The sequence below is a fragment of the Protopterus annectens genome, chromosome 3.part0 (assembly GCF_019279795.1).
Source record: "Protopterus annectens isolate FY-2018-M chromosome 3.part0, PAN1.0, whole genome shotgun sequence".
Classification (NCBI taxonomy): domain Eukaryota; kingdom Metazoa; phylum Chordata; order Ceratodontiformes; family Protopteridae; genus Protopterus; species Protopterus annectens.
In genome coordinates, this window is record NC_056731.1 from 1,758,872,327 (window position 1) to 1,758,895,733 (window position 23,407).

Below are 23,407 nucleotides of genomic sequence, written 5' to 3' on the forward strand. Positions count from 1 at the left end.
TGATACATTTGTGTGTCATACTTCTTATCCTTCAGGATTTGCATGGTCAGACTGGTCATGCCTCAATATAAAAAAAAAATGAAAAAAGAAAAAGAGATGGGAAATGAGGGGAAATAGGGGGAGTAGGATAGAGGAAGTGGCTGGTGTGTGTGTGTGTGTGTGTGTGTGTGTGTGTGTGTGTGTGTGTGTGTGTGTGTGTGTGTGCGCGTACGTGTGTGTTTCTTTCTCCTTCAAAGTTCTTCAGGTTGTTTTTTCTGTTTTGATAGATCACATCATTTGATCGAGATGACTAGTAGGTGCTTGTGGACCAGATGGCAGAGGTGCAAACTTTGCAATAGAAATGGGCGACCATCATTTTGCAGGTGGAAGAACTGTTCTGAGATTTGCCTAACAGTGAAACTCTGGTGCCTGAAGAGCAGGGTGACTCCAGTCAAAAGAGGAGAAGGCAAGAAGCGAAGAGCAAACAGGTGGCCCTAGAGAAGAGAGCATGACAGTTGAGACACACTGTCACAGTGGAGGCTCTGGCCATTGGGAACAGTGCATGGTGCAACTGCAGGTAATGATATGTTGTTTAAAGGTCCAGTAGGCATGTCAGACTTAGGGTGGTCAGGGAATAGTTTAGGTATAGGTGGTGATGGATCATGTCAGGAGGCTGGTGAACCTGCAAGTGGCTTAGGGGACTGACATAGACTTAGTGAGGGAGGACAGGTTCTAGATGAGGCTATCACCGGGGAGGGTAGTGTAGGGCTGTGTGTAGTGAGTTTGTCATCGTCTGTGGTTGGGATGGAGTCACACCTGTGGGAGGTGGGTTCAGACTTTGAGTTTCAGCTTTGTGACTGGTTAGCTAAACAGGCCCTGGGGCTAGGGAGTGAGGAGGTAATTTTCACCCCTCACATACCTTCCTCAATTAAAGAAAAGGTCTGGAAGGGCAGTATGTTAATATTTTTGATTTAATTCATAGGGAAGGGGTTCAGCCTTTGTTGGAGTCAAAAACTGCAAATAGCAAAGATCTTTTGCTTTGTGTACTGTATGGCGGTTTGGTTGGAGAAAGACGGTGCCTTTGCCCTTTCACTCTTGGAGTATTTCCTTACGATCTGAGAGGTGTAATGGCTATGGGCTGGTAACGCTTGCTAATTAATGATCAGGGGTTTTATAAGTGGAAAGTGGTTGATCGGTTCATGCATTGTGACGTTAGGCACCCTGACATATGGTTTGCCATTATAATGGATGGCTTTGGTGCTGTTAGCAGAGAAGGTAAGGTAGGAGGAGAAGGGGTGGGAGTATGTTGGGCCTTTAATGCAGGGAGGCACTTGTGGGTGGCTTGTGGGTTCTTGCACTCTTGTTCAAAGTATGCAGGAATACATCCAGTGGTGTAGTGTGGCCAGTGGGAAGGTAATGCGGTCAGTCAGACTTTATTTTTGGCAGATTTGAATTGTTATCATCTTTGTTTCAGGGATTCCAAAGTATGTGAGGTAGAGGGAATTTCTGTGGGCGGGGGGTCTTTTTGGGGGACAAAATGAAGACCTAGGGATGCATTCCCCCATTAAGGATTAGGTATTGCTGCTCATGCTCCAGAGATTTCCTGATCTGGCAGTTGTGGAGGAATTAATTAATGGAGTTTCTCAGTGATTTTCTATTAAATCAATGGTGGGAGGGGATGGACTAGTCTGTAAGAACTTGTGATCAGTGGGGGGATGGAAGGTTTGGTGAAGAAGGAGTGGCAGGCGGGTAGGCTATTGGGACTTTTTGACAACCCCCTTTGGCAGTTTTAAGGTCCCACCATTGGGCTTGATTCCTAAGAAGTCAACTGGTGAATTTTGGATGATTCACCATTTATTAAGAGGGAACTCCATTAATGATTTTATTTCACTTATAACATAACGCTGAGTTATACGTCTTTGGACAATGTGGTGCAGGTTATTCAGGGATTTAAGGATCCGTGGTTGGTGAAGGTGGAGAATCTGCATTTCAACTTCTGCAAGTATGACAGTATGTCCATTGTCGGACATGGTGGTTCGAAACAAGCTCAATTTTGACAAGGCTATAACAATGGGATGCTCGGTAGCCTCAGCTACTTTTGAGAAGTTTAGCATGGCACTACATTGGATATGGCAGCAGTGGGTGGGCACTCAGACAGTGGTTCATTACCTAGATGATTTCCTAATAGTAGGTAAGAGGTATGGGGAGCATTGTGAGGTATGCAAGAGTTTTTAGGGATGTGTGAAAAATTGGGGGTCCTGCTGGTATGGCAGAAGTTGTAAGCTCCAACCAAGTCATTAGATTTTTTTTGGTTTGCTAGTAGATGCAAAACATGGCTTGTTTTGTCTACTGGGGAGAAGATAACCCATTTGAAGCAAAAGGTCGGATGGGTGAAGTCCAAAGACAAAGTGCTGGTTAATGATGTCATGGAGCTTTCAGGGCCTCTGAATGATGCATGTTGGGCAGTTCATCCAGGTCATACTTTTGGCAGATCCGTGGCCTTTTTGCTGAAAGGGAGGAAAAGCAAACATCATTGGGTAAGAACTGGTAAGTTGGCACATGCTGATTTAACTCTTTGGTTGTCCTTTTTGGATCAGTTTAATGGTGTTTCTATTTGGCAGTCAGAATGTGTTGGTAAAGGGGATTTGAAATTGTTTACAGATGCAGCAGGGGGTATTGGAATGTGGGCAGTTTTTGGGGGTGAGTGGTTTGCATCTCTTTGGGTGGCAGGGTGGAAGGAGGAATGTAAGAAGGATGTTGCCTTCTTGGAGTTAATGCTGATTTAGGCTGCATCCGTGGTTTGGCAGGAGTGGTTGAAGGAAAGAGGGTTATTTTTCATTCTGACAATATTGCAGTGGATCGGGTTTTACAGGTGAAGATGGCAAAGTCTGAACAGTTATTGTTAGTATTGCATAAGTTAGATTTGCAGAGCTGTGACAAGCAGTAGTGTGGCTATGGTAAGGTGAAGGGGACATTCAACCTGCATGTAGTGGTAGAGGGCACGATCAGCAGATCCTGAGCATTCTTCAGTACAATACTGTCATTCAGAAATGAATGCTGATGCTGCATTTGTGGTCAGAAAACTGGATATTTGGTGCAGTTTCCATATGTTGCAAAAACTGTAGCAGCTGTTTGCTACATTTGTAGAAAGCAGCGTACTGCAGTTTGAAAATAAAAAGATCTATTTTTTCAATAAGTCTTGCCTCAGGACTTCAGACCTAAAGCACTTTAGTGCTCATGGACTGTAACAACTGCTTTCTGCTAATGTAGCAAACAGTCGCTGCAGTTTAAAAAGTGTTTTTTCTTATTTAGTAAGTCCAGAATTAAAACGCTTTAGCACTTGAGGACTTGTGCACTTGTGGACTGTAGCAAGCAGTTATTACAAATTGTTTGTTCCTCATCTAGAGTTGAGGGGAGGTGCTAGGATGGGGGATGGCACTGGTCACCACTATAGTTAGCTGTATCTCTAGTGGCAAGGAACAGGAATATGGCATGCTCTAAGTCGATATGCTTCATTATAGACTGAAATTCTGGCAACTTGTGTTGCACACAATGCACTGTTGCATGAGAGGAGGCTATGCACAGGCATGTGGCAACTGATCATTTGTTACAAACAGCAAGGAAAACAATAATACTAGGCAAATGCAATTGACTTGATAATGACATGCAAATAAAGTTGCACAGTCTCATGAGTGCATAATGAGATGCAAATAAGTGACTTTGAAAGCAGGTCATGATTCATTGATAAAGACAGCAAAAGGTGTACAGCAACATATGAGTCACTATTAGAGTAAAACGCATACCGGACCTTAAACAGCAGCAATAAGCAAAACAGCAGCAATAAGCAAAGGCACAGTATTAGCATTCATGCAGCAGAGCTTAGTTTCTGTGTATGCTGCTATCTCTCACTTAGTAATGTATTGTGAAGGCAGGCAGCATGACAGAAAATGGTACAGGCAACATATCACCTTCCACAAGCTAATAAACTAGCAGCTGACAATTTCTGAGTGCACACAGATTTCATACAGATATTAGCTGATGTATTGCCCATTAGCAGAACTGAGATGAATGCATGGATTTCTTATACTAAGGCAGACTATGGTATGTGTAGCACTTAGTACACTATCTACAGAAGCCTTTCTGAAACAAATAGGGGACTCACTGGACATATCACAAGTGCAGTTCTGCAGAATACTCAACATATTCCTTGATATGCTACTTCCACAAATGGATGAGCATATCTGATTCCCTGATATACTCTGGGACAGTGGCATAAATGTAGATACAAGACAAGGGTAAACTTAACATACATGGACAGTTTAGAGTAGTAAAATTGACAAGTACATGTTTGTGAGGGAGAAGGAGTATAGAGGAAATGCCAACACATATATGGGTAGAATATGAAAACTCTAAATAGACAATGATGAGATGTTGGTACTGAACCATGAATACTAGAGTCATAATGCAGACTTCTACAGCACTAAGCCTCTTTGCTACTCATGTTTACTTAAATATATACTGAAAAAATAGAAGGCAGCATCAAATTTACTATGACTAATGGTATGTCATTTCGTTGGTATGCAATCAAAACAAAATCTCTAATTCTTCCGGAGGTCACATTTCAAAGCAATGACACTCCCAAAGTCATAAATCATATAAAACTACTCTATTCTATTTCTAGAGAGATTGTCTCCCTGCACTTCCAATGCAGGAACAAGCCCCACAGCTCCAATCTCTAAATACGCCTACTCTGAGGTTGTGCAAAACTGTAAATGAGAAAGAATGTAGAAGACAAAAGAAAACTTCACAATTCTCCCACTCAACAATGTAGAAAAGGTGTGCCTTTAGCAGGTCCATTGCAATGAAACATGGATTACAGTAAATTAAGAGACCTTTCTATGTCAATATTCCAAGACTCACTGTATGCCTGATGAAAAACTAGGAAAAGTGGCAGCAGGGTAATATATAGCTGGAATTTAAGGGGGGACCTGGAATGAGTTGGATAAAGTCATTCATGAAAAAAACTGGCCACAAACTAACACAGAAAAAAAAAAACAGCAGCACCAGCTGGTTTTAGAATGACGTGATGTAAACTGTGATACAGTGAGGTCATCCAGAAGCAAAGTACTCAGAGGTACACAATAAAAATTATTTTCTTCTGGAGGACACATGGCAGATAAGCAACTACCTGCCTAGTGTCTATTTTAAATTCCAGATTAAGATGTGAAATGATTCACAGGCAGTGTTGTTTTCTGTAAAGCATACTAAAAAAAGTGTTATAATACTGAATCAGAAATTTTTATTTTCAGATGACAAGTTTAAAATTAACAGCATGTCAGATTACTGATGAAGAGAAGAGAAAGAATATATGAATACTATTATGAGTGCGTGAGGCACAATTGGTATTAATTAAAAATGTTTATGCAGGGTTCGAAGCTATGGCTTCAGGCAACTGCAGAATGCACTAGATCTGGGAGGCAGTTTTGATTTACTAGAACTGAAAATATAGAGATGGGAAATAACATGTTCAACACACTTTAAATAGTCAAGGGATTAAAGATTAAAGTCAAGATGACTTATTTAGAAATGGAAAACTAATAATATAAAGGAAAAAGCTAAATTTAATGTGCAGGCATACTGTTCACAAGTTTGCAAATCCTTCTTTTACTTCACATTTAAAAAGGAAAAACACAGTAGTGTCTGACTGAAAAATAATTGATTTACAGAAGTTGGGAAACAGAAATGATGCTTGCTTTTTCTCCTTGTACAAAAATGGGCTTGTTTCTCAGATACAGTATTCAACCTAAGATTTCCTCAAAAAATTAGATGTCGTGCTACTGAATGCTTAATGTGATATACTTATGAAACAAGCCCATAAATTATACAGATTATATTCCTGTTGAATGAATGGTGTTGGGGGCTTCAAAGACAGAAACTGTACTACTATTTGAAAGTGATAGTAAGAAAAAGCTATGAAATTGCTATGTCAATCTCGGATTTATAATGAGATGGTATTACTGTTTATACTATTACATTTTTTCTTCACCTTTGAACACCAGGCTTGATTTCCACAGCGCTTCACATTCTAAATGAAGTGTATATCTAATGATCCACAGTCACTTTTCATATTAGACAATTGATGTTATCTATCTATCCATACTTAACAGTCACATCTGACTCCTGTAGTAACCCTGTGAACAGATGTCATCATCAATGGAATTTACGAAGCAAGAAGGGAGCAGAAGTCAATTTCCAGATCTTTCATTTGCATTGTACATACACCACATGCATATCTAGGGACAATTAAGAGTCATGCATGTCTTTAGGAGGAAACCACAGTACCCAGAGAAAATCCATGCCAGCACAAAGAGGACTCATGGATTTTGCACAGAAGGCACCCTAGCCAAGATCAAAAGCCTTCTGCTGTGAAGTAACAGTGATACTCAGTTTATCACACTGTGCTGTTTAATTGGATGCTATATAATGTTTTCTATTTAATATTTATGGTCAAGTTTACAAAACAAAGTGACAACTTAGGTCTGGGTGAATCAAACAAATATTATTAAAACTGTTTATGCTAACTTCATTCGCCATCTGGTCATAAAAATAAAGATTATGCCTAAAATGCTGCCCAAAACAGTGGGTTTATAGACATGCAGATTTTATGTATGTAGTCATTATCCAGTTAGCTTTCATGACATGCAGACAATTGGGCTAGAATAGAGTGGAACACAGAGTATGAATTGCTGCTACAGCCTGAAATAATGCTTTGCCTCTGCGTGAATTGTGTTGCTGTTGTTGTTCTTATTGTTGTCAGTTGCAGTATTATGTCATCAATCAGTGACCATATAGTAAGGTAATACAGTATCTACTCACTAACACAGAAGGATGGTGATTAGATGACTGGATGCACTGTAGGAGCATGCCCGTTAGACCATCGAAGTAAGATGTTGACTGGATGCGTCAGGGGGTCTGCAGCTACTAGAATGCCAGATAAATGACTTCTAAGGTAGGGACAGGTGGGGTTTTCACTCATAACCTTTTCTAGACTCTACAAGTTAAGATCTTTCACTTCATGTTATATAGCTTCTAGTGCAGAATGCATATTATATTTGTATTGTTTGTGGGTTCCTCTGAACTGAATCATCTTTCTTGTACCACTGATGAAGAGTCCAGAAATATGTGCAGCTTTCCGGTTGGAGCCCTACCAGTTCTCTGTATGGAAGTCATGTTATTTCACTTTGTCTGCTGTTGATGTTCTTCCTACATATTCTAGTATTCCATCAAAATTCCATTCAGCTTTTACAAAGTTTACTTTTACCTTTAAGTCCTGTGATATATCTTTGCTATCCTTTTCTTCTTTTTATGCCACTACTACTCATATCCTCATTATAATGTGAGAACAAACAGGGAGGAATATATTTTATATTATCAAATAAACATTTATCTGTGTATGGAAATAAGTTACCTAGACACTTATTTATCTCCTTTCTAAAACTACTGTTCTAGGTTCATTAGATTCTCTTCCCATATTAATTAGTTTGCTTTTTTTTGTTTAAGCTTTTGTATTTAAACTTTAGTTGAGTGCTTATTTCCTTGTTTCTGCACTTCCTCTTGTAGTAATTTTTTGGATTAATTTTGTGTCACTGACAAAAATGCAACCCCTTCATTTCAATCCTTATGTCAGGTCAATTACAGAGACAAAGAAAAAGACCATCTTAATGACTGATCTATGTGGTGTCCCATCACTTACTACACTTTTATCTGAGCAAAATCCATTTAACTACTTGCAAAGTCAAACCCACATTTTACCAATGTTTTCACACTAGGGCCCATTCTAAACCTCTTTAATTTGATTAATTTATTTTTCTGAGAGTCACATATCAGTTGTCTTCCTAATGTTTAAATTGGATGTAACCAGCCATTTTTCCAGTACTTGTTACTTAGACGAAGAGCTCCAATAAACTTGTTTGACATGACCTCTCATTTAGGAATCTTTATAGCCTTGAGTCCTAAGCTGCTACCAGATGTTTAAATTCTTTTATTCGGCAGTAATTTCACAATTGCTGTGCAATCAAGCTCAAAATGGAAGGCTAACTGTTTTATCACATGAATACTCAACAGCAATATTATATACATTTTTCGATCTGTAAAAGCAGACCACGACCTACAGAAGCTGCAGATTTTGTGCAACTTGAGCCATGACTAGATTATCCAGACGTAACTTATTTTGACAGTGCTGTGGGACTTTAAATGACATATTTTAACTGACAATTATCCTTTAAGATAACACTTTAGTCCTTAAACATATACAACAAATAAGTCCAGACTGCTTGAAATATTGATATGTCCATTGATTCTTCATACCCATATTTATCTACTATGTTCTACAGGCAAACGGCTGCTAGAGATCTGCAGAGTTCATCTGGAAGTTGTAGGAAGTAAAAGCAGTTGCAAATGATGTTCTAGCTGTCGGATTCTCTGTCATTGCAGAGAACATAACTATAATGCCACATTTTTGTAAATGTGTCAGAAAACATGCCTTACTCAATTTTTAGTGCATCTAAATTTTGTCTGGATTCCAGATAAACTTTGTTGAAATTTGTTTACACTGCATACATCTGGTTTGCTATGCCTTCTGAACAGTATATTGCATATAAGTCCATCTTGCTTTCTTTAAATGTAGACTTCAACTAAATAGAAATGAAGTAAGTAGCCCCATTAACAACCTGATGATTGTGTAAATTCCATTTCAAGTGTCTTTATTATCAATATTAAAATGAAAATTGTAGGTGTAGTGATTCTAAGTAATCCATTTGGGCCATTCTTTTTCATAGTTTAAAATATTACAGCTAAACAATCCTGTAAACTGCTGCTATTGATAAAACTGCTGCCATTGATAAAACTATTGTTGTTATGTTTCTAGAATATAAAGTGTGATACAGTATTTCATATCTTACTATGTGCCGCTTCTGAGCACACTACAAAAATAAGCCACAGTATGCTAGCATCTGATATGGTTTCAAAACAGTTAGACGAGGGTAGAGAAATACTGGCTCACAAAGCAGAAGTGGTTTACCATGCAAAATACAATGGTGGAATCTATCCCCAAGCATGACAACTCAAACTTGAAACTGATTAAAACCAACAATCCTAGTATAAACTGATAGTGCATACTCTTAAAATAAATGTATTGTGAATGTCATGTTTGTTTCTTTGTTTATGTATTTCTTTTTAGTGTTGTATTAATGTCATTTTATTTATATTATTTCAAAATCCTTATTCAAGTTACACTACTAACCATTATTTACTTAACCATATTTTAAAAGTAGATATAACATAGCTGACATATTCCAACAATGTTAATCTTGTGAACTCTAAGATCATATATGCCTAACCAAATTTTACAGTGCTGAAGTGTCATCATCCTCTGAATTAATTCAAGTTATGCTTCAAGTCATGCTATAAAAGCTTTAGTGCTGCACTCTAGAGTTGTGTGTTATAATCACATCCTGTAACTGTGCGGACAGTGATATCACCTTGTGGGACTCAACATCATTCCAACTTTCTTATTAAATGCAGAACTCTTAGGTTCACTTAAAACAATCACTGCACATTTGGATTCTACATGGTAACAATACATTCTAAACATGTACATTGCCAGGGCAGATGTTCAACATATTCATTACTACTGTAGTAGCCCTAGCTACATGGGTTATATCCTGCCAAGTATATAACTGCCTACCAATGTCTAAAGCTTCGTGGCACCTTCTATGCACCCAAACTGCCCGGCAGATCAAGCTGAGTTGACTACAAGACAAGTTTTGGCACCAGGACTTTCAGAGCTTTACTGCCACCAAAGAGAACACTCCTCTGAGGCGTTTGAGGATCAACGGTCGGCTTGTGCTGTTCATCTGTTGAGCAAATAATTTCCCTTTTGGAAAAAAAACTTCCATTCAATAATTTCTGTTTATTATTAATACTTTCCTTTTCAGGAAAGTTATTTTAAAGTTAGGAGTTTTTGTTTAATAGACTGTCACAAGACTGTTCTGCTTTTAAAAGGGAGTTTTCTGGGGGCGTGGCCAAGGATGAACACAGGATAGCAGCAGATTTCTTTAGCTCCACCAAGACAATATCATAAACAGGGAAATTTATCATCAAAACTCGTCTAATGGAATATATTTTTTCATAAAATAATTTGGAATATAATTTTCTACAATAATATCCAAAAAAGAAAGAAAACTTGACTGATTTTCTTGTCAGAAATCTTCTTTGAAATTTCTCACTCATCTCAACTCCTCAGAATGAGCTACAGTAAAGCTAACAACCAGGATTCTACCTTTAAGAAAGAACTCCAGGCATTACTACTAAATATGCAGGAACTGACAACTAAAATAGACAGAAGTGATTCTAAAATAGATAACTTCAAAGAAAAAACTACCAAACAAATGGATATATTACATGAAGACTTACAACAGCAAAAGCACAGATTTCAGGTATAGAGGATGCTCTCAATGACATGGACAATAGAATTAAAGAAGGACAAATGAACATTGAATTTCTACTCAAACAAAACACTCATCTCCAGTCTAAATTGGATGATTTAGAAAACAGATCTCAATGTAATAACATAAGGATCTTTGGCCTACCAGAAGAAACAGAAGGTAATAACATTATAACTTTTTTAAACACTTGGCTACCAAAAACTCTAGATCTAGCTGAGGCATTTTCTTTCGGTATAGAGAGAGCCCATAGATCTCTATCTTCCTCTCCCACTAACAAGAACATTCCTAGATTAGTTATAGTAAAATTTTTATCTTCATTTGATAAAGAGATGGTGTTAAAATCTGCATGGGCAAAAGCACCTTTAAAAGTTAACGATGCAGTAGTGCACTTTGATAATGATCATTCCACTCTGGTGATATCTAAAAGGAAAACCTTCTTGCCACTGATAAGAGAACTAAAAAAAACCCAACTGAAAACTCATCTTTTATTCCCTGGCAGACTAAAAATATTCTTACCTGACGCTCTTAAAATTTTTGAGGATTTAGACACTGCCTTGGCTTATACTAAAAAACATAAAATATCAGATAAGATAGAATAAATGGAATGGGCTAGTCCTTCGTTAAAAAGACTGGCATCTGGCACAACTTGGAAGTCAACAGATAAACAAAAGAGACAAAAAAGTAAATGACTTGCTTTACAGCATTCTGATTATTTTGTGTAAACTTCCTTGTTCCCTTAAGTAATCCACAAATAACATAAGATCACCACAAAGCTTCTCAAGTCCTCAAAATATGTTACTTGTTATACTAATAATTTCTCTCCCTAAGGAACAAGTAATCTGATACACATTATATTTGTTGCTTTTCTAATATCACTCTGTGAGATCAAAGGTTAGTAATATGTTATATTCATTTAATTTTATCAAAAAATATTTTCTTTCTTTTTTCTTTTCTTTAATCTCTTCAAAAATATTGCTATGTTTAGTACTGTTTAGATATAACTGCTTAGCATCATAAACTGAGACAGTCTAAACTCTTTATAACAACTAACATGCTATGAAGCATAAGCAGCTGATTAAACAAAATAATTATACATGCAGTATTTTATGCCTAGATATAATAATAGGTGAATGTTTTATATATACACTATTTTATACCTTGATATAGTAGTAGATGAATGATATAGTATATGTATATATATTTTTTGGGGGGAAACAGTTATATTCTTGTAGTTTTGGTATATGACTATGACATTGTATAGCTTAGGGAATGATATGGGGTTCATGTGTGTTGTAAATAGACTTATAAAGGTTTCCTATGGCCTGATATTACTGAGGCTATGATTCCTAAAGCTTGTGGAATACCTCGAGCTGTCTCTGCACTACACAGAGCCTTATTACATTCAGAATGTGTTGTTTTCACTTACTTTCATCAAATTTCCCACTGGAATCTCTCAGGAGACAACTTCAGACACTGGCAACCTCGAGAATAGCGCTCGCGAGCCGTTTTCTAAACCTTCATCTTCTAACTGTTCAGCAGAGTAGAAGAAAGCAGCCATCATGAACTCTGACCTCTGATTTCACTCGCATACGACATACATCTGCAAGTAAACCAGTTCCAGGAAGCAGAACAGTCGCAAACGCGGAAATATAACGAAAACGGACTTTTTAACACAAAAATGTGAGTTTTAATCAATATAATAGCTTTCCATTGATATAATTTGTGTTTAGTAAGGCTATAGCACATATTAAAGTATTGTTTTATTGTTTAAACCACATGCTGAAGTTTAGAAATGTGTAGAATGCTGAATTCAGATGTATATTATTTAGAATGTTCTTAAAGGTGCTTTACTCAAATACAGAGCTGCAATTGTTGTTTCAATGCACATAAAAGATTATGCTTTTGCTTTCTAGCACTGTTGGATATTCTTATATATTGAACTTTTTTTAATTCTGAAGTAGGGTTATTTGATATATTCTTAAGCTAGTATGCAGTATATAGATCATATGAAGCTATTGCATACTGTTTTCTGCATAATGTCATGACTTCCCTTTAATTAATACATTGGTTTTACTATTCTGCTTTTGCTTTGATAATTAATTCTCTCATCTTAATTCTATGAACAAGCAGATGGATTTATGTATCTTTCTATAGCTGCATATGTTTATTTCATTAATATTACTATTTTCATAACAACTGTAATGAATAATTTGATCTGAGTAATATATTGTGTCACAGAAACATTAGTAAACAGATATTTCTATGCTCAGGGAAGCTAATGTATACACAAAGCACCTATATATATATATTTTTTTTTTCTCTTCTCCTCTTCCTAATTTTGTTACAGTTATTACTAGGTTGTTAAATAAAAGAGTTATATATATATATATATATATATATATATATATATATATATATATATAAAGATGCTCTTTTATCTTGTTAAAAATGTTTACTTCTGCTTAATAGTTGGTTAAATTGGTTATGCTCATACACTTGATTTATTCATATTCATAAGAAAAGGATCTCCTGTTATATCCCAATCCACTTAAAATGTTTTAAAATGTGTAATTTGCTTTGTAATGTTTATATTGTTAACAAGCTCTTATAGATATAAATACATAACCTTTACAATATTTGGAATATCTAAGTTGAATTTTTATGGTCTATATAAACTATATTAGTTAAAATTTCTATTTCAAATACCTATATATGTTTACACAAACAAGCCAATGAAAAGTTTCAATGATTTATCATTCTGATTTATACATTCTTGCTGTTAGCTTAAACTATTCTTTCTAGTTCTAAAGGTATGATATCAAGAAGTCCTTAATGAAATCTTGACACATATTAAGAAATAAATGTATAAACTGAATAAGTTCTTTTATAATACATATTAAAAAGGATGAGTTTAACTTAGGTTTTGAAAGTTTTAGTATTTATAGACATTATTTATAGACATTAGGTAGCTAGAGTTCTGCTGTTATAGTTAGAGAGGTAACTCGAGTAGTTGAAACTACTCGAATTCAGAGTTTAGAACTCCAGGTTGGGTGCCAAGTTCAATCCTAACGCTATTTTATTTGATTATTGTTATAGTATGATTACAGTTCTGACATCCACATCATATCTTACAATCACGTTTTCGTTTCCAATAAAAATTAAAGACCCACATGTCCACAGAGAAATTTCACAAGTCAAAGCCTTGATTAATTTAACATCTATAGATGGGAATAGATTACTAATCTGTATAAAAAATGATAAACTAAACATATTTTGCTTTACGCTATACATGTCAAATGGTAACCTTAAGAGGGATCTCTCTAAACATTAATGGATTAAACAACCCATGTAAGAGGAGAAGTTTATTCAGATATCTTAACTTGCATAGATCTAAACTAATATTTCTTCAAGAAACTCATCTCCTTAAAAAAACATAGATAAACTAGAAACCAACAAGTACATAACTTTAGTCAGCTCGGAACATACACAGAACAAAAGAGGGGTAGCTATCCTGTGGATCAAATCTTTACCTATTCCTAAAATTATTAAGACATACAAAGATGACAAGGGAATGTTCTGCATGGTTACAGTACAGATTAATAAGATTTTTACATTTATCAACATATACTGGATACCAGGCATAGGTATTAGCACAGTGAAACAACATTTCAATCAAATAGTACTCCACTCTACAGGAGACATCATATTAACAGGTGATTTCAATTGTACTCTATGTGATAATGATACTACTACCCTTGGGAAGAGGAAAATTACAGCCAGCACAAAATATCTAAAAGACTTTATTAACTTATATCATTTGAATGACATTAATAGCCAAGCTGATCCTAAGTCACTGCCATATACTTTTTTTCGAATAGACATAAGTCTTACTCTGGAATAGAGTTCTGATCTCTAACCAACTTGTAAAAGATTTATCTAAATTTATGGTCATTTCCTGCCCAATATCGGACAGTAAATGTAATACACAATATTCAGATTAGAAGGATTCCAGCCTACCTAGCTCAACTAAAAGACTTCAAAGAATGTATAAATAAAGAGACACAAAACTTTTTAGAAATAAACACTACACCAGATATCTCGATTTTTTTATACATATATATATATATATATATATATATATATATATATATGGGATGCTCTGAAATCATACCTATACAGACAAAGTATAAGATGGTACAATAATAAAAGGAAAAGATGGGATAAACATCTACTAGACATACAAAATAAGCTAGACACTTAAACCTAAGGGAAGATGTCACAACATAAAAAAAGTTATAGAAGAAAAATAAGTTAAATATGAAAATAATAAGAAAATTTAAAATCACAAAATCAAAATAAACCTAGAGAAATATAAATTCCTAACATACTCAATAAATCCCAAATATTTAAATAAACTCAAAAATAAAACAAAAAGACTTAACAAACAAAATCATATTAAAGAGATCTTTTCATCAGGGAAAAAAAAATTTCTAATTTATCAGAAATGTTAGATGAGTTCAAAGATTACTTTCATAAAATTAATCATTATAGAATTAATATGGATCCAAAAGATAAAATAAAGAATTTCATAACCACATACATGGACAAAATGCTTAACAAACAACAGGTTGAGTCATTGGATAAGCGCATTTCATATACAGACATTACCACTCAAATAAAGAAACTCAAGTTAAACAAAGGGCCAGGTAACGATGGTATAATACCCGAGATTTACAAAATAATCTCTAAAAACGTTCATACATTAATACATAGTGTTTTCCTGGCAGCTCAGACTGAATCTACAATCCCCCCATCTTGGAAATACACTTTTATCTCACCAATTCTGAAATCCACAAAAGACCCAACAATATGCTCATCATATAGGCCCATCTCACTGCTCAATGTCAACTACAAGATGCTCATGAACATATTTGCTGACAGATTAAAGACAATTCTTCCAAACATTATTGACATAGATCAAACAGGCTTTATTATAAATAGGAATACTTTTGACAACATAAGAAGAACCTTAACTCTAATTGATTATGCAAATAAAAATAAGAAGGATCTGACACTAATAAGCCTTGACATAAACTCAGCCTTTGTCTCTGTAAACTGGGACTACTTGTTTATCTTACTGAGGTGTACAGACTTCTCTGATACATTTGTAAATCTGATTGAAAATCTATATAAAGGAGCACTGGCATACATAAAAATTGGCACATATGTCTCTCAAAAGATACCCATATTCTTCTGGCTTTTCCCAGTTAGGGGTCGCCACAGCATATCATCTGTCCTCTCATGATTGACAATGGTGTTTTATGGTGTTGAGTTGCCAGCCTCAACCTTCCACAGAAGGCACACACATGCACACACTCACACCTAGGGCCAATTTAGAGTGTCCAATCCACCTACTGCATGTCTTTGGGATGTGGGAGGAAACTGGAGCACCCGGAGGAAACCCACGCGACCACAGGGAGAACATGCAGACTCCACACAGAAGGCACCCCAGCCGAGAATCGAACTGGAGAACCTCTTGCTGTGAGGTGGCAACACTAACAGCTGCACCACCGTGTCCACCCTAAAAGATACCCATATTAAAAGGTACTAAACAGGGATGTCCACTCTCCCCTTTATTATTTACCTTAGTAATGGAGCCCTGGGATAATTTAATTAGAAACAACAATGGTATTGAAGGATTTATAATAAATGGGAATACACTATCTAAAATTCAGCTTTTTGCTGATGATGTACTAATTACATCCACAGTAAATAACTCTTCTATACAGTCATTATTTAACACAATGGCAGACTTTAAGAAAATCTCAGGTCTGACATTTAACGAAGAAAAAACAAAGATCTTACCAATACATTTAGGTAAAATATTCTTAAAAAAGCTTATCATAAATATATACCTAATTCAGAACATATAACTTATCTAGGAGTTATATTAGCAAGAGATATTAAATCTATCATTCAACATAACTACAGCAAATGTCTTGAAAACATACAAACTCTGTTTAAAAGTTGGAATAATATCCTTTTCTCCATGGAGGAAAGACTTACAATTATAAAAATGATATTTCCAAACATATTATATATTATACATTCAATATTACTCCCACCTACTAAAAAATTAAACTCACTAATGTTGAAATTCTTCTGGGCACCTCATGGACCTAGAGTGGCATTAAAGACACACATCAATAATTGGTTCCAAGGAGGTATAGCCTTTCTTGACTTTGATCTACACTCTATCTCCTCTATTATCAAAACTATTCCTGGGATTCATGAAGCTTGCGCCAGGTGCAGGCGTAGTGTTGGCGATCTACCACCAAATATGGCCGCCGAGCGATTCAGGTATGAGCTGTTTCCACGTGCACTACCTGCATACGCTATGCCCGCACAGCTCCTGGTGCCTGTATGCTAATCACCCCATGTGCAGCAGTGTAGCATGCAAATGAAGGTATATAGCGATCAGGAAGTGGTGCAGGCATAGTGTAAGCATACATAAATGTAAACCGAAAAAAACGGTTTACATTTTGCAAACATAAAATCGGAGCCATGACAGCGGACCAAACACATGTATTATACTGTTAATATATGCCAGTGGCTAAATATATAGCCATTGGCATAAAACAACATGCACAAAATATGAAAAAGAACATTTAATATTATGCCCACACTAACGCGAAGTTAAAGCATAGGGCATCGGTGCGCAAAGGGGATCACAATGAAAATAAAATTATATGGAATAAAACTGCAATGTAACACTTTTCATGATTTCCCCATAATAGTCAGTCGCACGCATGCTACACCACACCATGGCACATGGGTTTCTAAGGGGCTGTGGCAGTATTCTATGTGGTAACTAGCAATTAGTAGGCAATGCCACATAAATGAGAGGGGTAATAGTGAATCACAAAATCCCCACCAGTGTAAGGATGTACCTCACAGCATAGCGTTACAATACCGAGGTGTGCCCTGGAGATAAAGATGACATCAAGAGAGGAGTGTGCCACCTTTGCTGTAAGCACATTGGAGAATTGCTAACCCGGTTTGCCTGTTGCTAAGCAAAGCTGCAGGATAGGGGTATGTTGAAGTAGCCATAGCTTTGCTTAGCTGAGAGCACACAAGGTAACTGAATGTGCATGTGAACGTGGATGAAAACGCACTGTAAACCTGGTAAATGGCTGTGCGCAGCACGCACCAGAGCGGAAACAGGAAGGATATGAGAAAAAGATAAGGAAATGCTGCAGCATGGAAACTGGAGTACAAATGAGTAATTAACACCTAAGAACCCACAGTGGGCCAATGACAACAGCTAACAAGGTTGCTAGCAGCTACCTGCAGAACAGGAAATGGGAGGTACCGTACTGCAAAGAAAACAGTACTGTCACAGCAGAACAAAGCAAAATTGCTGTAGATCAGCTACATAACACATTTCGCAACACATTCCTGGGTAGGGAAAGTACAAAACAAGAAAGCCGGCAGCTGGATGCATGCCTGTCAATGGGAGGGGATTTGGGTTGAAAAGTGAATTAAAGGGCAACAGATAAATCACGGCAGGCAAGCATAATTTAACACCAAAGGCCCCACAATTGCAGTACTTGCTGTAAAACCCATAATTAAGATACCCTGCAGCTGGAATTGCACATACACACCCAATGACATCAGCAGCATCCATAGCACAATAGTATAAATTGTGAAAGCACCTCACACACACTTGTGTATTCCCATACACTCTGCACCATCGGTGTATACAGATGGGGAACTTTTAATATGTACATGTTAGAGGCTGCCATAGCTTTGATTCACCAGCATGTGTTGGAGACTGAAGGTGGTGTGGAGGATGATGCTGACAACCACCTCAGGCACCAGAGGAGGAGAAAAGTGTTCAGACCAAGGGTAACCTACTAGGGGCTAAATGATCTAGAGACAGTAGAGCGTTACAGGTTAGACAGGGACATGATACAGCAACTTGTTGAGCTGTCCTGGCCATGCCTCAGAGGCAGAAATAACAGAGGGGGACCCATCCCAGTGGACACAAAGGTATGTGTAAGCTTGAGAATACTAGCCACAGGTACCTTTCAAAGGCCAACTGGGGATATTCTGGGGATCTCACAGGCATCAGCATCCAGGGTACTCCACCAGTTCCTGGATGCCATGTTACCACATGCCAATGAGCACATATACTTCCCCCGAATGCAGGAGGAGTTGGCCAGCAATATGCGTCTCTTCCACCGTGTGGCAGAATATCCGGAGGTACTGGGTGCAATAAACTGCATGCACATACACATCAATTCACCATCCGGTGAGCAGGGTAGGTGATACATAAACCGCAAGGGATATCCCTCCATCAACTGCCAGATTGTGTGCAATGCCCAGGGCATTATCATGGATGTGTGTGCTGGCAGCCCTAGAAGCTATCACGACTCCCACATCTGGCACGTCTCACAGCTGTATCAAATATTTGCCAGTGGGGACATCCCACATGGCCACCTGCTGTGGGATGCTGGCTATGCACTGGAACCGTGGATGATGATGCCCATCAGAAATGCACACACACCCATGAAAGAACGCCATAATGAGGAACACGCACAAGCCAGAATCATCATAGAGCGTGTGTTTGGGATGCTGAAATCACGGTTCCATTGCTTGGACATATCTTGCAGTACTCCCCAGGCATGTGTGCCCACATCTTCATAGTATGTGCCATGCTACACAATATGATCCTGCGGAAACAGCTGCAGCAGGGACAGAATGGTGAAGGCCCTCAAAGCCCACCACTATTGCCAAGGACCCCACAGGCACATAGGGACTCATACCACTAACACCCTGAGCCAGCCCCAGTAGACAGATGGAGGCGTGCCCAGTATGCCCATGCCTTTTCAAAGAGGGAACATCTAGCACACACAGTGACAGTGTAGGCACCTACGGACTGACACCCTTCTCCACCTGCACACACAGTAAACATGGATGGCACACACATAAGACCACCTGTAAATTGTCATGTGTAGGTGGTCTACTGTATGCATCGTACATAGGCAGCCCTCAACTATTGCACACACATCCACTCTGCAAGGTTTCCCTAGAGTGTTAGTGAGGGTCTCCGTATAGTGTAATCAGGGATGTAGTTCCAAAGCATGGGCAGTACCTGTGACAGGAATCTGTCACTCCAGCATCTTCCAGTTATGGTTGTGGCAAGGTGTAGCTCATTACAGTATTCGGCTCACTGTGACATGGATTCCCATAGGTGGAGCATATCCATTAAGCCTGACTTGGACATGGCTTTGTTAGCCAGCAAAGATCATCTCTGAGTAAACGAGATGCCTCTGAGTAATGCAAGAGTTCATTCAGTCTGCATAGGACACAGCATAGGACACAGGTCTGAGGCCAGTAATCCTCTTGGCGAGGTATGTTCCTGGACCCTCCAGCTGTTGGATGTGTCTTCTAGGTACATCCTAAATGGGCTATCATACTCGATGATGGGATTGATGAGTGATGAGTAAATGGGCACAATAACCTCAGTATGTCTAGATGCGAACCCTTAAGTAATCATGTGGCCTACATAGAAGGATGTCCTAAATACTTTGGAGATATGATTGTCAAGGGTGAGATCACTATCTAATGTAGTCCCCACATACCCATTACCTCGTCTGTATTAAAGTGGCTGCCACTCATGCATTAATATGTGGGTGTTTAGTTTTCCCAACATGGAATAACCATGCAGTTTGTGGCCTTTAGCTGGAGGCCATGACTTTGACACCCTGTGTTGGTCTATGTGAGGCCCCTTGAAGGACGTCTGTGACAGCTGGACTATCAATTATGGCTCCCTGTTTGCAGTAATCACCAAACCCAGTCTGCTGTAGTCCACCTGTGTTTACCTGTACCTCAGAGAAGTATATGGCAAACAGTAGGGGTTCCAGGACTGAGTCCTGTGGGACACCAGTTGTGACTGGTTAAGAGTTGGACCTGGAGGCTGCTAGGCTTACCATGTGGGTTCTGTGAGTAAGCTTGTTGGCAATCCAACCTGTGATGTATGGGTGTATGTACTGCCTGGTGAGTTTATAAATAATACCTGAATGGGGAATTATGTCATAATCCTTGGCGAGGTCCAGGTAGTATGTGTGAACTACCACACCCTACACCTAAAGTCTAGGTGACCGTAAGACATCAAACAGGTTCAGTAGGCATGATCTGCACTCAATCAAGCTGACCTGGGTTGGGTCGAGTGTCTGGAGGTTCCCAATGTCTCTGTTAATGAGTTCCATGATGATGCGCTCCATAGCCTTGCAGACCAGGCTAGTCAGGCTTATAGGGCAATAGTTCCCAGGGTCCGTTGTGGTGCCACCTTTGTGGAGTGGGATAACTTGCTGTGCGCCACTCTGTGGGTATGTAGCCTGTAGAGAGGCTGGGTTTGAACAGTGTGTTTAGGTGAGGGGTTAGTTCATTTGGAGCTCTTGTAAGACACAGCCTGGGACACTGTCTGGTCCCATTGAGCCTGTGTTTGTGGCTTTGGATAGGGCTGTTTTACACTGTGTGTCGGTGATTGCCAGGGCCGTACATTCTTCAGATATGGTTATGGGCCGCTTAGGGGTTGAGAGGGGTGTGAAGTTTGCACTGAACCTGTCTGCCAAAATGTTGGCAATATCAGTTGGTTCAGTGTATTTTGTGCCAGTCTGTACCAACTCAGAGTAGATTTGAGAGTTCCCACTTAGGTTCTTGACATAGCTAAAGAACGCTTTGTAGTTATCTGTAGTATCCATGGGAAATTGTCTTTTGAAGCTAGCCTTGGATGATTTCATGAGAGATTGTAGTTTCTTGTTGATACTGATCAGGGATGTCTGTCCTAGGGATTTCGCTCTTATCTGTACTAGTTTCCTCCTTCTATTGCCTGTTTATGGCAGGGGTCCACCAGACCAGTTTCCTTTTCTTGGAGGAGTGAGTCTAGGTTTGATTTGGGATAGCATGATCCATGCATTCCTGCAGATGATCATAGAGTGCCTTTGTATAGGTTTCAGCATCTTGGACAGCATTGTCCATTGGTGTGGCGGCTGTGAACCTTTCCATCTTGGGCATAAGCAATGTGAAGTCTGCTTTGGAAAAGATTTTCATGGTGGTTTCCTTGTTTGGGGTTGTGGGTGGAATGTGAATATCCAGAGTGATTAGTCTATGGTCTGATTTAACCAGCGAGGGGTTGACGTCGGGTGTGGAACACCGGTTGCCTATGTTGTTGATGACCAGGTCCAGTATGTTGTTCCCTCTGGTGGGGGTGTAGACCAGTTGTTCCAGGGCATTTGAATTTAGAAATTCTAGGAAGCACTGGGCAAGGGAGTTAGTACTTGAGTACTTCTCCCAGTTAATGTTTGGGTAGTTGAAATCACCCAGTATTAGGGTGTTTGGTAGGACCTGCATATTTCCCAGTGTCTATAGAAATACGGAATGTGGGTCCTGGGTCATGGTGGGTGATCTGTAGCAAGCTACAATTTGGATTGCAGTTTTGACCATTGTCAGTTGCACTTGGATGATCTTCGATGCATCATGCTGTGCCACTAACCTAGAGGTGTGGGTATCCTTGATGAATATGGATACACCCCCGCCTTTTGTGTTCCAGTCCGGGTTCTGTGGCCAAAAGGTGTGGTATGAGTTATAGCCTGGTAGTACTGGGGTGCTCTATGGAGCCTTAAACCAGGTGTCTGTTACTGCACAGATATCGATGTTCTCCATACTGAGGAGTGCCTCAAGTGTGTGCATTTTGAGGTTTAGACTTCTGGCGTTGAGTAGCAATACCCTCAGTTTCTGATTACTTGTGCTATTTATGGTGGTGGGTTTGTCTTATGAGCCTTGCCTAATATCCATCTCTCTACTATTGCTTGCAAGCAGTGACAGCTGTGCATGTGCATATGTTCTGCAAATGTGTACTGACCCTTGTTACAGGGCAAATGGCTATGTGCACACCAATATAGAGTGGATATTGACAGTAGAGACACACTGGTTGAAGGTTTAGATTTGTGTAGCCTAACCTCTCATTGCCAGACTAATAGCTGCTTGGAAATATTTTGACAGTACTGGTAACGAAACAGGGTGCATATCATCTTTAACTCCAGTGTGACATCTGCAGCAGGAGTGTAAGATGTAGGAAACTGCTACCCATGTGTAACAGCTGCTTCATAGGTGATGGCATACACTATCTGATTATATCCTGATCATGTCGATAGTGGCAGCAGAGTCTATTGATATTTGAATCTGTGGGGAGTGGGTGTATGTGCCCAACAGAGCTCATGGTTCTGCTGGGTATGTAAGTATATACCCAGACAAGGATACAACCCTGTTCACACTTGCATCATCTGTAATCAACTATCAGGATGTGATGTGGCCCTCAGAGGGGGATTGCTACTAAAGGCAGCTACCATGTTCTATACCATACCTAGTGTTGCCACGTCCATAACACAAATATTTACATGTGAGCATCACTGTCTACAACATCTTCATAAGCAGTAAGTATACTAGATACAGTACCTGGTACATGTAGTACTGAATGCTCATTCAGGCATGTCCACTAGTCAGCTACTGGTGTTTACTAATGTCAGCTTTGTGTATGTGGCCATCCTGGGGGAATGCAATCTCTATGCCATGTACATTGCAAAACCCGCCTAACACCACACCCCACACATTGTCTAGGATGCAGCTACAGGGGTGAGCTTGGAGGCAGTCCATTCTACGCCCATGACTGGACTACATAGTCAAGAGGTGTGTGTTAACACATGCATCTCATCACCACAACCAACACATACCCTTACCAGAACACAGTAAGGACACACACACATTCCACCAGATATCACACACATCCACAGAGGCCTCTAAGTATCCGGCCAAGCAGGAGACCTCCCAAGTTGGAATAAACAGACAACAGAATACAA

At 38.7% G+C, this 23,407-nt stretch overlaps 1 protein-coding gene across 1 annotated transcript in view; it reads right to left on the reverse strand.

Annotated features, from left to right (window-relative positions):
• STMN2 (stathmin 2) overlaps window positions 1-23,407 on the reverse strand; it is a 372,629-nt gene that overhangs the window by 117,412 nt on the left and 231,810 nt on the right. The window lies entirely within an intron of this gene.